This window comes from Engystomops pustulosus, chromosome 11, assembly GCF_040894005.1.
Source record: "Engystomops pustulosus chromosome 11, aEngPut4.maternal, whole genome shotgun sequence".
In the NCBI taxonomy this organism is placed as follows: Eukaryota; Metazoa; Chordata; class Amphibia; order Anura; family Leptodactylidae; genus Engystomops; species Engystomops pustulosus.
This window is the reverse complement of record NC_092421.1, coordinates 73,547,054-73,562,817: the sequence shown is the minus strand read 5'-3', so window position 1 is coordinate 73,562,817 and position 15,764 is coordinate 73,547,054. Positions and strand designations below refer to the sequence as shown.

General features: G+C 49.1%; 1 long non-coding RNA gene across 1 annotated transcript in view; it reads left to right on the top strand.

Moving 5' to 3' along the window:
- Positions 1 to 274: 274 nt before the first annotated feature.
- LOC140106360 (uncharacterized) overlaps positions 275 to 15,764 on the top strand; it is a 67,844-nt gene continuing 52,354 nt past the window's right edge. The window contains exon 1 of the long non-coding RNA XR_011850769.1: positions 275 to 467. This is a non-coding gene — a long non-coding RNA (uncharacterized lncRNA). The remainder of the gene's footprint in view (positions 468 to 15,764) is intronic.

The following is a 15,764-nucleotide window of genomic DNA, read 5'->3' as shown; positions in this document are numbered from 1 at the left end:
CTGCTAACAAGAAATGAAAACTGCGCTGTGATTGGCTGCTAAGGCAACAGAAACACACATATATATATATATATATATATATATATATATATATTGGTGTCAGACTATTTATAGAACACACTGCCAGTCCTCATCTCCCCCAGTGACACCGTCCTCTGCGCTTGACATTGTGAGGAAACTGTGAGGTAAACGGCCAGTCAGCTAATAGCAGCCAATCATCAAGCGGATTTCATTTAGTTAGATCAGGCTACACATGAGTGCTGTGTTGTGATTGGTGATTTTCTTCCTGTGGGGAGAGGGGGCTCTCTGGGAAGTGTAGTCTCTGTCATGCCCTCTATCCAGTCTCTATGTGGAGGTTTTCCCACCTCTGGAACTACACACTCCCATGAGGCACTAGGAGAAGGTGATTGGTGATCGTTTGTCACCTGTACCATGGCTCGCTCTGTGAGGGAAGCTCCATGTGTGAGGTGAGAGATTTGGGATGTGAGGGAAGCTTCATGTGTGAGGTGACAGATATGGGATGTGAGGGAAGCTCCATGTGTGAGGTGACAGATTTGGGATGCGAGGGAAGCTCCATGTGTGAGGTGACAGATTTGGGATGTGAGGGAAGCGCCATGTGTGAGGTGAGAGATTTGGGATGTGAGGGAAGCTCCATGTGTGAGGTGACAGATTTGGGATGCGAGGGAAGCTCCATGTGTGAGGTGACAGATTTGGGATGCGAGGGAAGCTCCATGTGTGAGGTGAGAGATTTGGGATGCGAGGGAAGCTCCATGTGTGAGGTGACAGATATGGGATGTGAGGGAAGCTTCATGTGTGAGGTGACAGATATGGGATGTGAGGGAAGTTCCATGTGTGAGGTGACAGATTTGGGATGTGAGGGAAGTTCCATGTGCGAGGTGACAGATTTGGGGAGCTCCATGTGTGAGGTGACAGATTTGGGATGTGAGGGAAGCTCCATGTGTGAGGTGACAGATATGGGATGTGAGGGAAGTTCCATGTGTGAGGTGACAGATTTGGAATGTGAGGGAAGTTCCATGTGTGAGGTGACAGATTTGGGATGTGAGGGAAGCTCCGTGTGTGAGGTGACAGATTTGGGATGCGAGGGAAGCTCCATATGTGAGGTGACAGATTTGGGATGTGAGGGAAGCTCCATGTGTGAGGTGACAGATTTGGGATGTGAGGGAAGCTCCATGTGTGAGGTGACAGATTTGGGATGTGAGGGAAGCTCCATGTGTGAGGTGACAGATTTGGGATGTGAGGGAAGCTTCATGTGTGAGGTGACAGATTTGGGATGTGAGGGAAGCTCCATGTGTGAGGTGACAGATTTGGGATGTGAGGGAAGTTCCATGTGTGAGGTGAGAGATTTGGGATGTGAGGGAAGCTACATGTGTGAGGTGACAGATATGGGATGTGAGGGAAGTTCCATGTGTGAGGTGACAGATTTGGGATGTGAGGGAAGTTCCATGTGTGAGGTGACAGATTTGGGATGTGAGGGAAGTTCCATGTGTGAGGTGACAGATTTGGGGAGCTCCATGTGTGAGGTGACAGATTTGGGATGTGAGGGAAGCTCCATGTGTGAGGTGACAGATTTGGGATGTGAGGGAAGCTTCATGTGTGAGGTGACAGATTTGGGATGTGAGGGAAGCTCCATGTGTGAGGTGACAGATTTGGGATGTGAGGGAAGTTCCATGTGTGAGGTGAGAGATTTGGGATGTGAGGGAAGTTCCATGTGTGAGGTGACAGATTTGGGATGTGAGGGAAGCTTCATGTGTGAGGTGACAGATTTGGGATGTGAGGGAAGCTTCATGTGTGAGGTGACAGATTTGGGATGTGAGGGAAGTTCCATGTGTGAGGTGACAGATTTGGGATGTGAGGGAAGCTTCATGTGTGAGGTGACAGATTTGGGATGTGAGGGAAGCTTCATGTGTGAGGTGACAGATTTGGGATGTGAGGGAAGCTTCATGTGTGAGGTGAGAGATTTGGGATGTGAGGGAAGCTTCATGTGTGAGGTGACAGATTTGGGATGTGAGGGAAGCTTCATGTGTGAGGTGACAGATTTGGGATGTGAGGGAAGCTTCATGTGTGAGGTGACAGATTTGGGATGTGAGGGAAGCTCCATGTGTGAGGTGACAGATTTGGGATGTGAGGGAAGCTCCATGTGTGAGGTGACAGATATGGGATGTGAGGGAAGTTCCATGTGTGAGGTGACAGATTTGGGATGTGAGGGAAGTTCCATGTGTGAGGTGACAGATTTGGGGAGCTCCATGTGTGAGGTGACAGATTTGGGATGTGAGGGAAGCTCCATGTGTGAGGTGACAGATATGGGATGTGAGGGAAGTTCCATGTGTGAGGTGACAGATTTGGGATGTGAGGGAAGTTCCATGTGTGAGGTGACAGATTTGGGATGTGAGGGAAGCTCCATGTGTGAGGTGACAGATTTGGGATGTGAGGGAAGCTCCATGTGTGAGGTGACAGATTTGGGATGTGAGGGAAGCTTCATGTGTGAGGTGACAGATTTGGGATGCGAGGGAAGCTCCATGTGTGAGGTGAGAGATTTGGGATGTGAGGGAAGCTCCATGTGTGAGGTGACAGATTTGGGATGTGAGGGAAGCTCCATGTGTGAGGTGACAGATTTGGGATGTGAGGGAAGCTTCATGTGTGAGGTGACAGATTTGGGATGTGAGGGAAGCTCCATGTGTGAGGTGACAGATTTGGGATGTGAGGGAAGTTCCATGTGTGAGGTGAGAGATTTGGGATGTGAGGGAAGTTCCATGTGTGAGGTGAGAAATTTGGGATGTGAGGGAAGCTTCATGTGTGAGGTGACAGATTTGGGATGTGAGGGAAGCTTCATGTGTGAGGTGACAGATTTGGGATGTGAGGGAAGCTTCATGTGTGAGGTGACAGATTTGGGATGTGAGGGAAGCTTCATGTGTGAGGTGACAGATTTGGGATGTGAGGGAAGCTTCATGTGTGAGGTGACAGATTTGGGATGTGAGGGAACTCCATGTGTGAGGTGACAGATTTGGGATGTGAGGGAAGCTCCATGTGTGAGGTGACAGATTTGGGATGTGAGGGAAGCTCCATGTGTGAGGTGACAGATTTGGGATGTGAGGGAAGCTCCATGTGTGAGGTGACAGATTTGGGATGTGAGGGAAGCTCCATGTGTGAGGTGAGAGATTTGGGATGTGAGGGAAGCTCCATGTGTGAGGTGACAGATTTGGGATGTGAGGGAAGCTCCATGTGTGAGGTGACAGATTTGGGATGTGAGGGAAGCTCCATGTGTGAGGTGAGAGATTTGGGATGTGAGGGAAGCTTCATGTGTGAGGTGAGAGATTTGGGATGTGAGGGAAGCTTCATGTGTGAGGTGAGAGATTTGGGATGTGAGGGAAGCTTCATGTGTGAGGTGAGAGATTTGGGATGTGAGGGAAGCTCCATGTGTGAGGTGACAGATATGGGATGTGAGGGAAGTTCCATGTGTGAGGTGACAGATTTGGGATGTGAGGGAAGTTCCATGTGTGAGGTGACAGATTTGGGGAGCTCCATGTGTGAGGTGACAGATTTGGGATGTGAGGGAAGCTCCATGTGTGAGGTGACAGATATGGGATGTGAGGGAAGTTCCATGTGTGAGGTGACAGATTTGGGATGTGAGGGAAGTTCCATGTGTGAGGTGACAGATTTGGGATGTGAGGGAAGCTCCATGTGTGAGGTGACAGATTTGGGATGTGAGGGAAGCTCCATGTGTGAGGTGACAGATATGGGATGTGAGGGAAGTTCCATGTGTGAGGTGACAGATTTGGGATGTGAGGGAAGTTCCATGTGTGAGGTGACAGATTTGGGATGTGAGGGAAGCTCCATGTGTGAGGTGACAGATTTGGGATGTGAGGGAAGCTCCATGTGTGAGGTGACAGTTTTGGGATGTGAGGGAAGCTCCATGTGTGAGGTGACAGATTTGGGATGTGAGGGAAGCTCCATGTGTGAGGTGACAGATTTGGGATGTGAGGGAAGCTCCATGTGTGAGGTGACAGATTTGGGATGTGAGGGAAGCTCCATGTGTGAGGTGACAGATTTGGGATGTGAGGGAAGCTCCATGTGTGAGGTGACAGATTTGGGATGTGAGGGAAGCTCCATGTGTGAGGTGACAGATTTGGGATGTGAGGGAAGCTTCATGTGTGAGGTGAGAGATTTGGGATGTGAGGGAAGCTTCATGTGTTAGGTGACAGATTTGGGATGTGAGGGAAGCTTCATGTGTGAGGTGACAGATTTGGGATGTGAGGGAAGCTTCATGTGTGAGGTGACAGATTTGGGATGTGAGGGAAGCTTCATGTGTGAGGTGACAGATTTGGGATGTGAGGGAACTCCATGTGTGAGGTGACAGATTTGGGATGTGAGGGAAGCTCCATGTGTGAGGTGACAGATTTGGGATGTGAGGGAAGCTCCATGTGTGAGGTGACAGATTTGGGATGTGAGGGAAGCTTCATGTGTGAGGTGACAGATTTGGGATGTGAGGGAAGCTCCATGTGTGAGGTGACAGATTTGGGATGTGAGGGAAGCTCCATGTGTGAGGTGACAGATTTGGGATGTGAGGGAAGCTCCATGTGTGAGGTGACAGATTTGGGATGTGAGGGAAGCTCCATGTGTGAGGTGACAGATTTGGGATGTGAGGGAAGCTTCATGTGTGAGGTGAGAGATTTGGGATGTGAGGGAAGCTTCGTGTGTGAGGTGACAGATTTGGGATGTGAGGGAAGCTTCATGTGTGAGGTGACAGATATGGGATGTGAGGGAAGTTCCATGTGTGAGGTGACAGATTTGGGATGTGAGGGAAGCTCCATGTGTGAGGTGACAGATTTGGGAAGCTCCATGTGTGAGGTGACAGATTTGGGATGTGAGGGAAGCTCCATGTGTGAGGTGACAGATTTGGGATGCGAGGGAAGCTCCATGTGTGAGGTGACAGATTTGGGATGTGAGGGAAGCTTCATGTGTGAGGTGACAGATTTGGGATGTGAGGGAAGCTTCATGTGTGAGGTGACAGATTTGGGATGTGAGGGAAGCTTCGTGTGTGAGGTGACAGATTTGGGATGTGAGGGAAGCTTTATGTGTGAGGTGAGAGATTTGGGATGTGAGGGAAGCTCCATGTGTGAGGTGAGAGATTTGGGATGCGAGGGAAGCTCCATGTGTGAGGTGAGAGATTTGGGATGTGAGGGAAGTTCCATGTGTGAGGTGACAGATTTGGGGAGCTCCATGTGTGAGGTGACAGATTTGGGATGTGAGGGAAGTTCCATGTGTGAGGTGACAGATTTGGGATGTGAGGGAAGCTCCATGTGTGAGGTGACAGATTTGGGATGTGAGGGAAGCTCCATGTGTGAGGTGACAGATTTGGGATGTGAGGGAAGTTCCATGTGTGAGGTGACAGATTTGGGATGTGAGGGAAGTTCCATGTGTGAGGTGACAGATTTGGGGAGCTCCATGTGTGAGGTGACAGATTTGGGATGTGAGGGAAGCTCCATGTGTGAGGTGACAGATATGGGATGTGAGGGAAGTTCCATGTGTGAGGTGACAGATTTGGGATGCGAGGGAAGCTCCATGTGTGAGGTGACAGATTTGGGATGTGAGGGAAGCTCCATGTGTGAGGTGACAGATTTGGGATGTGAGGGAAGTTCCATGTGTGAGGTGACAGATTTGGGATGTGAGGGAAGTTCCATGTGTGAGGTGACAGATTTGGGATGTGAGGGAAGCTCCATGTGTGAGGTGACAGATTTGGGATGCGAGGGAAGCTCCATATGTGAGGTGACAGATTTGGGATGCGAGGGAAGCTCCATGTGTGAGGTGACAGATTTGGGATGTGAGGGAAGCTCCATGTGTGAGGTGACAGATTTGGGATGTGAGGGAAGCTCCATGTGTGAGGTGACAGATTTGGGATGTGAGGGAAGCTTCATGTGTGAGGTGACAGATTTGGGATGTGAGGGAAGCTCCATGTGTTAGGTGACAGATTTGGGATGTGAGGGAAGTTCCATGTGTGAGGTGAGAGATTTGGGATGTGAGGGAAGTTCCATGTGTGAGGTGAGAGATTTGGGATGTGAGGGAAGCTTCATGTGTGAGGTGACAGATTTGGGATGTGAGGGAAGCTTCATGTGTGAGGTGAGAAATTTGGGATGTGAGGGAAGCTTCATGTGTGAGGTGACAGATTTGGGATGTGAGGGAAGCTTCATGTGTGAGGTGAGAGATTTGGGATGTGAGGGAAGCTTCATGTGTGAGGTGACAGATTTGGGATGTGAGGGAAGCTTCATGTGTGAGGTGACAGATTTGGGATTTGAGGGAAGCTTCATGTGTGAGGTGACAGATTTGGGATGTGAGGGAAGCTCCATGTGTGAGGTGACAGATTTGGGATGTGAGGGAAGCTCCATGTGTAAGGTGACAGATATGGGATGTGAGGGAAGTTCCATGTGTGAGGTGACAGATTTGGGATGTGAGGGAAGTTCCATGTGTGAGGTGACAGATTTGGGGAGCTCCATGTGTGAGGTGACAGATTTGGGATGTGAGGGAAGCTCCATGTGTGAGGTGACAGATATGGGATGTGAGGGAAGTTCCATGTGTGAGGTGACAGATTTGAGATGTGAGGGAAGTTCCATGTGTGAGGTGACAGATTTGGGATGTGAGGGAAGCTCCATGTGTGAGGTGACAGATTTGGGATGTGAGGGAAGCTCCATGTGTGAGGTGACAGATTTGGGATGTGAGGGAAGCTTCATGTGTGAGGTGACAGATTTGGGATGCGAGGGAAGCTCCATGTGTGAGGTGACAGATTTGGGATGTGAGGGAAGCTCCATGTGTGAGGTGACAGATTTGGGATGTGAGGGAAGTTCCATGTGTGAGGTGAGAGATTTGGGATGTGAGGGAAGTTCCATGTGTGAGGTGAGAAATTTGGGATGTGAGGGAAGCTTCATGTGTGAGGTGACAGATTTGGGATGTGAGGGAAGCTTCATGTGTGAGGTGACAGATTTGGGATGTGAGGGAAGCTTCATGTGTGAGGTGACAGATTTGGGATGTGAGGGAAGCTTCATGTGTGAGGTGACAGATTTGGGATGTGAGGGAAGCTTCATGTGTGAGGTGACAGATTTGGGATGTGAGGGAAGCTTCATGTGTGAGGTGAGAGATTTGGGATGTGAGGGAAGCTTCATGTGTGAGGTGACAGATTTGGGATGTGAGGGAAGCTTCATGTGTGAGGTGACAGATTTGGGATGTGAGGGAAGCTCCATGTGTGAGGTGACAGATTTGGGATGTGAGGGAAGCTCCATGTGTGAGGTGACAGATATGGGATGTGAGGGAAGTTCCATGTGTGAGGTTACAGATTTGGGATGTGAGGGAAGTTCCATGTGTGAGGTGACAGATTTGGGATGTGAGGGAAGCTTCATGTGTGAGGTGACAGATTTGGGATGCGAGGGAAGCTCCATGTGTGAGGTGACAGATTTGGGATGTGAGGGAAGCTCCATGTGTGAGGTGACAGATTTGGGATGTGAGGGAAGCTCCATGTGTGAGGTGACAGATTTGGGATGTGAGGGAAGCTTCATGTGTGAGGTGACAGATTTGGGATGTGAGGGAAGCTCCATGTGTGAGGTGAAATATTTGGGATGTGAGGGAAGTTCCATGTGTGAGGTAAGAGATTTGGGATGTGAGGGAAGTTCCATGTGTGAGGTGAGAAATTTGGGATGTGAGGGAAGCTTCATGTGTGAGGTGACAGATTTGGGATGTGAGGGAAGCTTCATGTGTGAGGTGACAGATTTGGGATGTGAGGGAAGCTTCATGTGTGAGGTGACAGATTTGGGATGTGAGGGAAGCTTCATGTGTGAGGTGACAGATTTGGGATGTGAGGGAAGCTTCATGTGTGAGGTGACAGATTTGGGATGTGAGGGAAGCTTCATGTGTGAGGTGACAGATTTGGGATGTGAGGGAAGCTTCATGTGTGAGGTGACAGATTTGGGATGTGAGGGAACTCCATGTGTGAGGTGACAGATTTGGGATGTGAGGGAAGCTTCATGTGTGAGGTGACAGATTTGGGATGTGAGGGAAGCTTCATGTGTGAGGTGACAGATTTGGGATGTGAGGGAAGCTCCATGTGTGAGGTGACAGATTTGGGATGTGAGGGAAGCTCCATGTGTGAGGTGACAGATTTGGGATGTGAGGGAAGCTCCATGTGTGAGGTGAGAGATTTGGGATGTGAGGGAAGCTCCATGTGTGAGGTGACAGATTTGGGATGTGAGGGAAGCTCCATGTGTGAGGTGACAGATTTGGGATGTGAGGGAAGCTTCATGTGTGAGGTGAGAGATTTGGGATGTGAGGGAAGCTTCATGTGTGAGGTGACAGATTTGGGATGTGAGGGAAGCTCCATGTGTGAGGTGACAGATATGGGATGTGAGGGAAGTTCCATGTGTGAGGTGACAGATTTGGGGAGCTCCATGTGTGAGGTGACAGATTTGGGATGTGAGGGAAGCTCCATGTGTGAGGTGACAGATTTGGGATGTGAGGGAAGCTCCATGTGTGAGGTGACAGATATGGGATGTGAGGGAAGTTCCATGTGTGAGGTGACAGATTTGGGATGTGAGGGAAGTTCCATGTGTGAGGTGACAGATTTGGGATGTGAGGGAAGCTCCATGTGTGAGGTGACAGATTTGGGATGTGAGGGAAGCTCCATGTGTGAGGTGACAGTTTTGGGATGTGAGGGAAGCTCCATGTGTGAGGTGACAGATTTGGGATGTGAGGGAAGCTCCATGTGTGAGGTGACAGATTTGGGATGTGAGGGAAGCTCCATGTGTGAGGTGACAGATTTGGGATGTGAGGGAAGCTCCATGTGTGAGGTGACAGATTTGGGATGTGAGGGAAGCTCCATGTGTGAGGTGACAGATTTGGGATGTGAGGGAAGCTTCATGTGTGAGGTGACAGATTTGGGATGTGAGGGAAGCTCTATGTGTGAGGTGACAGATTTGGGATGTGAGGGAAGTTCCATGTGTGAGGTGAGAGATTTGGGATGTGAGGGAAGTTCCATGTGTGAGGTGAGAGATTTGGGATGTGAGGGAAGCTTCATGTGTGAGGTGACAGATTTGGGATGTGAGGGAAGCTTCATGTGTGAGGTGACAGATTTGGGATGTGAGGGAAGCTTCATGTGTGAGGTGACAGATTTGGGATGTGAGGGAAGCTTCATGTGTGAGGTGACAGATTTGGGATGTGAGGGAAGCTTCATGTGTGAGGTGACAGATTTGGGATGTGAGGGAACTCCATGTGTGAGGTGACAGCTTTGGGATGTGAGGGAAGCTCCATGTGTGAGGTGACAGATTTGGGATGTGAGGGAAGCTTCATGTGTGAGGTGACAGATTTGGGATGTGAGGGAACTCCATGTGTGAGGTGACAGCTTTGGGATGTGAGGGAAGCTCCATGTGTGAGGTGAGAGATTTGGGATGTGAGGGAAGCTCCATGTGTGAGGTGACAGATTTGGGATGTGAGGGAAGCTTCATGTGTGAGATGACAGATTTGGGATGTGAGGGAAGCTCCATGTGTGAGGTGACAGATTTGGGATGTGAGGGAAGCTCCATGTGTGAGGTGACAGATTTGGGATGTGAGGGAAGCTCCATGTGTGAGGTGAGAGATTTGGGATGTGAGGGAAGCTCCATGTGTGAGGTGACAGATTTGGGATGTGAGGGAAGCTTCATGTGTGAGGTGACAGATTTGGGATGTGAGGGAAGCTTCATGTGTGAGGTGACAGATATGGGATGTGAGGAAAGCTCCATGTGTGAGGTGACAGATTTGGGATGTGAGGGAAGCTCCATGTGTGAGGTGACAGATATGGGATGTGAGGGAAGTTCCATGTGTGAGGTGACAGATTTGGGATGTGAGGGAAGCTCCATGTGTGAGGTGACAGATTTGGGAAGCTCCATGTGTGAGGTGACAGATTTGGGATGTGAGGGAAGCTCCATGTGTGAGGTGACAGATTTGGGATGCGAGGGAAGCTCCATGTGTGAGGTGACAGATTTGGGATGTGAGGGAAGCTTCATGTGTGAGGTGACAGATTTGGGATGTGAGGGAAGCTTCATGTGTGAGGTGACAGATTTGGGATGTGAGGGAAGCTTCATGTGTGAGGTGAGAGATTTGGGATGTGAGGGAAGCTCCATGTGTGAGGTGAGAGATTTGGGATGCGAGGGAAGCTCCATGTGTGAGGTGAGAGATTTGGGATGCGAGGGAAGCTCCATGTGTGAGGTGACAGATTTGGGATGTGAGGGAAGCTCCATGTGTGAGGTGACAGATTTGGGATGTGAGGGAAGTTCCATGTGTGGGGTGACAGATTTCGGATGTGAGGGAAGCTTCATGTGTGAGGTGACAGATTTGGGATGTGAGGGAAGCTTCATGTGTGAGGTGACAGATTTGGGATGTGAGGGAAGCTCCATGTGTGAGGTGACAGATTTGGGATGTGAGGGAAGCTCCATGTGTGAGGTGAGAGATTTGGGATGCGAGGGAAGCTCCATGTGTGAGGTGAGAGATTTGGGATGCGAGGGAAGCTCCATGTGTGAGGTGACAGATTTGGGATGTGAGGGAAGCTTCATGTGTGAGGTGAGAGATTTGGGATGTGAGGGAAGCTTCATGTGTGAGGTGAGAGGTTTGGGATGTGAGGGAAGCTTCATGTGTGAGGTGACAGATTTGGGATGTGAGGGAAGTTCCATGTGTGAGGTCAGAGATTTGGGATGTGAGGGAAGTTCCATGTGTGAGGTCAGAGATTTGGGATGTGAGGGAAGCTCCATGTGTGAGGTGACAGATTTGGGATGTGAGGGAAGCTCCATGTGTGAGGTGACAGATTTGGGATGTGAGGGAAGCTCCATGTGTGAGGTGACAGATTTGGGATGTGAGGGAAGCTCCATGTGTGAGGTGACAGATATGGGATGTGAGGGAAGTTCCATGTGTGAGGTGACAGATTTGGGATGTGAGGGAAGTTCCATGTGTGAGGTGACAGATTTGGGAAGCTCCATGTGTGAGGTGACAGATTTGGGATGTGAGGGAAGCTCCATGTGTGAGGTGACAGATTTGGGATGTGAGGGAAGCTCCATGTGTGAGGTGACAGATTTGGGATGTGAGGGAAGCTCCATGTGTGAGGTGACAGATATGGGATGTGAGGGAAGTTCCATGTGTGAGGTGACAGATTTGGGATGTGAGGGAAGTTCCATGTGTGAGGTGACAGATTTGGGAAGCTCCATGTGTGAGGTGACAGATTTGGGATGTGAGGGAAGCTCCATGTGTGAGGTGACAGATTTGGGATGCGAGGGAAGCTCCATGTGTGAGGTGACAGATTTGGGATGCGAGGGAAGCTCCATGTGTGAGGTGACAGATTTGGGATGTGAGGGAAGCTTCATGTGTGAGGTGACAGATTTGGGATGTGAGGGAAGCTTCATGTGTGAGGTGAGAGATTTGGGATGTGAGGGAAGCTCCATGTGTGAGGTGAGAGATTTGGGATGCGAGGGAAGCTCCATGTGTGAGGTGAGAGATTTGGGATGCGAGGGAAGCTCCATGTGTGAGGTGACAGATTTGGGATGTGAGGGAAGCTCCATGTGTGAGGTGACAGATTTGGGATGTGAGGGAAGTTCCATGTGTGGGGTGACAGATTTCGGATGTGAGGGAAGCTTCATGTGTGAGGTGACAGATTTGGGATGTGAGGGAAGCTTCATGTGTGAGGTGACAGATTTGGGATGTGAGGGAAGCTCCATGTGTGAGGTGACAGATTTGGGATGTGAGGGAAGCTCCATGTGTGAGGTGAGAGATTTGGGATGCGAGGGAAGCTCCATGTGTGAGGTGAGAGATTTGGGATGCGAGGGAAGCTCCATGTGTGAGGTGACAGATTTGGGATGTGAGGGAAGCTTCATGTGTGAGGTGAGAGATTTGGGATGTGAGGGAAGCTTCATGTGTGAGGTGAGAGGTTTGGGATGTGAGGGAAGCTTCATGTGTGAGGTGACAGATTTGGGATGTGAGGGAAGTTCCATGTGTGAGGTCAGAGATTTGGGATGTGAGGGAAGTTCCATGTGTGAGGTCAGAGATTTGGGATGTGAGGGAAGCTCCATGTGTGAGGTGACAGATTTGGGATGTGAGGGAAGCTCCATGTGTGAGGTGACAGATTTGGGATGTGAGGGAAGCTCCATGTGTGAGGTGACAGATTTGGGATGTGAGGGAAGCTCCATGTGTGAGGTGACAGATATGGGATGTGAGGGAAGTTCCATGTGTGAGGTGACAGATTTGGGATGTGAGGGAAGTTCCATGTGTGAGGTGACAGATTTGGGAAGCTCCATGTGTGAGGTGACAGATTTGGGATGTGAGGGAAGCTCCATGTGTGAGGTGACAGATTTGGGATGTGAGGGAAGCTCCATGTGTGAGGTGACAGATTTGGGATGTGAGGGAAGCTCCATGTGTGAGGTGACAGATATGGGATGTGAGGGAAGTTCCATGTGTGAGGTGACAGATTTGGGATGTGAGGGAAGTTCCATGTGTGAGGTGACAGATTTGGGAAGCTCCATGTGTGAGGTGACAGATTTGGGATGTGAGGGAAGCTCCATGTGTGAGGTGACAGATTTGGGATGCGAGGGAAGCTCCATGTGTGAGGTGACAGATTTGGGATGCGAGGGAAGCTCCATGTGTGAGGTGACAGATTTGGGATGTGAGGGAAGCTCCATGTGTGACATTTATCTGTTTTTTTTATCATTTTTGTGCTCTATTTATCTTAGTGGTTGATATATGAGGCAGGGGATTCTGGTGATCTTTTTTGAGACTTTTGTCTAAAAAGTTGCTCAATTTGCTTAAACAACCCTGTGGCCACACCTGCTATCGACTGGCTGTTATTTGCGCAAAAATACAAATACAATATGTTTTGTGTTTCTATTGTGGGTTTCACATAAACAACAAAAGTAAAAAAAATTTTTCTCTCTTTATATCTTTTTCCTCATTTGCTGCAATCTTTTCGTTTTATCCCCTCTCATGCACCTACATCAGGAGACGAATGAGGATAACCTGTAAAACTAGCGACCTCAATAGTGTGTCCCCTCTTGGGGGAGGGGGGGGTGTCAACCCACAGTGTGGCTCCTCTTGGGGGAGGGGGGGTGTCACCCCACAGTGTGGCTCCTCTTGGGGGAGGGGGGTGGTCACCCCACATGGCGGCCACTCTTGGGGGAGGGGGGTGGTCACCCCACAGTGTGGCCCCTCTTGGGGGAGGGGGTCTGCAGGGTCCAGTGTCAGAATTTGTGACTGTCATTTTCTTTTGTCTGTATCTAAAGGCATATGGACCTTTGATGTTCAGGGATGGGTGACCTGGGAGAGTTTATAATGATGTTGCTCAGCAATAGTTGCCTGGGGCTGACATGTACAAGCAGGACCCCGCAGTGTATTGGGATGTAACCTTTCCAGTCGTGTCTTTGTTTTTCCTGACGCGGCGGTTGTTGCAATGTGTCAGGTGTAATCGCGGCCAATTTATGCTCCCACTTACAGTAAAGCTGCGACCGTCCAGCGAGGAGACATAATTCTCTGCTGCTCAAGGAGAATCTTGTCACTTTCAGTAAAGTCTTTGGCCACAAACCTAAATGCCCAAATTTCACAGCAGCCACTACTAATCGCAGCCAGAAATGCTGAATTACGATATTCAAGGTCAGCGATGCTGGAGGAGCGAATGGTCCTTCTCACAATGACTACAGCAGAGGAGGATGGGCCTGCCCAGGTATCTAAGCCTCTCATATGGGATATTGCATACAGCTACTGCTCAAGTATCTAAGCCTCTCGTGTGAGACTTCATACAGCTACTGCTCAAGTATCTAAGCCTCTTGTGTGAGACTTCATACAGCTACTGCCCAAGTATCTAAGCCTCTCGTGTGAGACTTCATACAGCTACTGCCCAAGTATCTAAGCCTCTTGTGTGAGACTTCATACAGCTACTGCCCAAGTATCTAAGCCTCTCGTGTGAGACTTCATACAGCTACTGCCCAAGTATCTAAGCCTCTCGTGTGAGACTTCATACAGCTACTGCCCAAGTATCTAAGCCTCTTGTGTGAGACTTCATACAGCTACTGCCCAAGTATCTAAGCCTCGTGTGAGACTTCATACAGCTACTGCCCAAGTATCTAAGCCTCTTGTGTGAGACTTCACACAGCTACTGCCCAAGTATTTAAGCCTCACGTGTGAGACTTCATACAGCTACTGCCCAAGTATCTAAGCCTCTGGTGTGAGACTTCATACAGCTACTGCCCAAGTATCTAAGCCTCTTGTGTGAGACTTCACACAGCTACTGCCCAAGTATCTAAGCCTCTTGTGTGAGACTCCATACAGCTACTGCCCAAGTATCTAAGCCTCTGGTGTGAGACTTCACACAGCTACTGCCCAAGTATCTAAGCCTCTTGTGTGAGACTTCATACAGCTACTGCCCAAGTATCTAAGCCTCTGGTGTGAGACTTCACACAGCTACTGCCCAAGTATCTAAGCATCTCGTGTGAGACTTCATACAGCTACTGCCCAAGTATCTAAGCCTCTTGTGTGAGACTCCATACAGCTACTGCCCAAGTATCTAAGCCTCTCATGTGAGACTTCACACAGCTACTGCCCAAGTATCTAAGCATCTCGTGTGAGACTTCATACAGCTACTGCCCAAGTATCTAAGCCTCTAGTGTGAGACTTCACACAGCTACTGCCCAAGTATCTAAGCCTCTCATGTGAGACTTCACACAGCTACTGTCCAAGTATCTAAGCCTCTAGTGTGAGACTTCACACAGCTACTGCCCAAGTATCTAAGCCTCTCATGTGAGACTTCACACAGCTACTGTCCAAGTATTTAAGCCTCACGTGTGAGACTTCATACAGCTACTGCCCAAGTATCTAAGCCTCTCGTGTGAGACTTCATATAGCTACTGCCCAAGTATCTAAGCCTCACGTGTGAGACTTCATACAGCTACTGCCCAAGTATCTAAGCCTCTCGTGTGAGACTTCATATAGCTACTGCCCAAGTATCTAAGCCTCTCGTGTGAGACTACATACAGCCACTGCCCAAGTATCTAAGCCTCTCGTGTGAGACTTCATACAGCTACTGCCCAAGTATCTAAGCCTCTCGTGTGAGACTACATACAGCCACTGCCCAAGTATCTAAGCCTCTCGTGTGAAACTTCACACAAGACTGAATACATGTAGAGAGTGAGATACTAGAGACCTCTACAGCTCAGGTATCACTCTTGTGTGTGATGCTGTTCCATAGATCCACACATTAGTTTTAGTACACAGCACCTCCTACCCTCAGCACAACCTTCCACAATTTCAAGTCCTGTTTCCCTGTGGTTAATAGTGTTGTATACTATTACAAAAAAAGAAACTTTTAACCCAAAAAATTTTGTAAAAAGCAGCAGATAATTGATTCCAAACACCTTCTCGGTGTCATCTCCAAAACAGGAAAATATGAATTAGCAGCTCCGCTCCTCCAAAAGTGCGAAATGCGTCAAGTTCTTATAAAAAGCTGCTCTGCAGAGAATACATAGCAAGAGTCACGACTCTGGGTCCCTGACTAGTGATGTGTGGGTTCGGTGGATCCAGGATCAGATTTTTTTAGGTTTTCTTTGCATTGACGTTTTTAGTCTTTGATTTCTATCACACCTATTTTAGATGGTGTGACTGGAATGATACAGTAGCCATCACTACATTATACAGGTGCCCGATTGTCCCTTCGCTTTCATATGGTCATTTACCCTGTATTATAAGGCCTGTCTGATACTCATTTC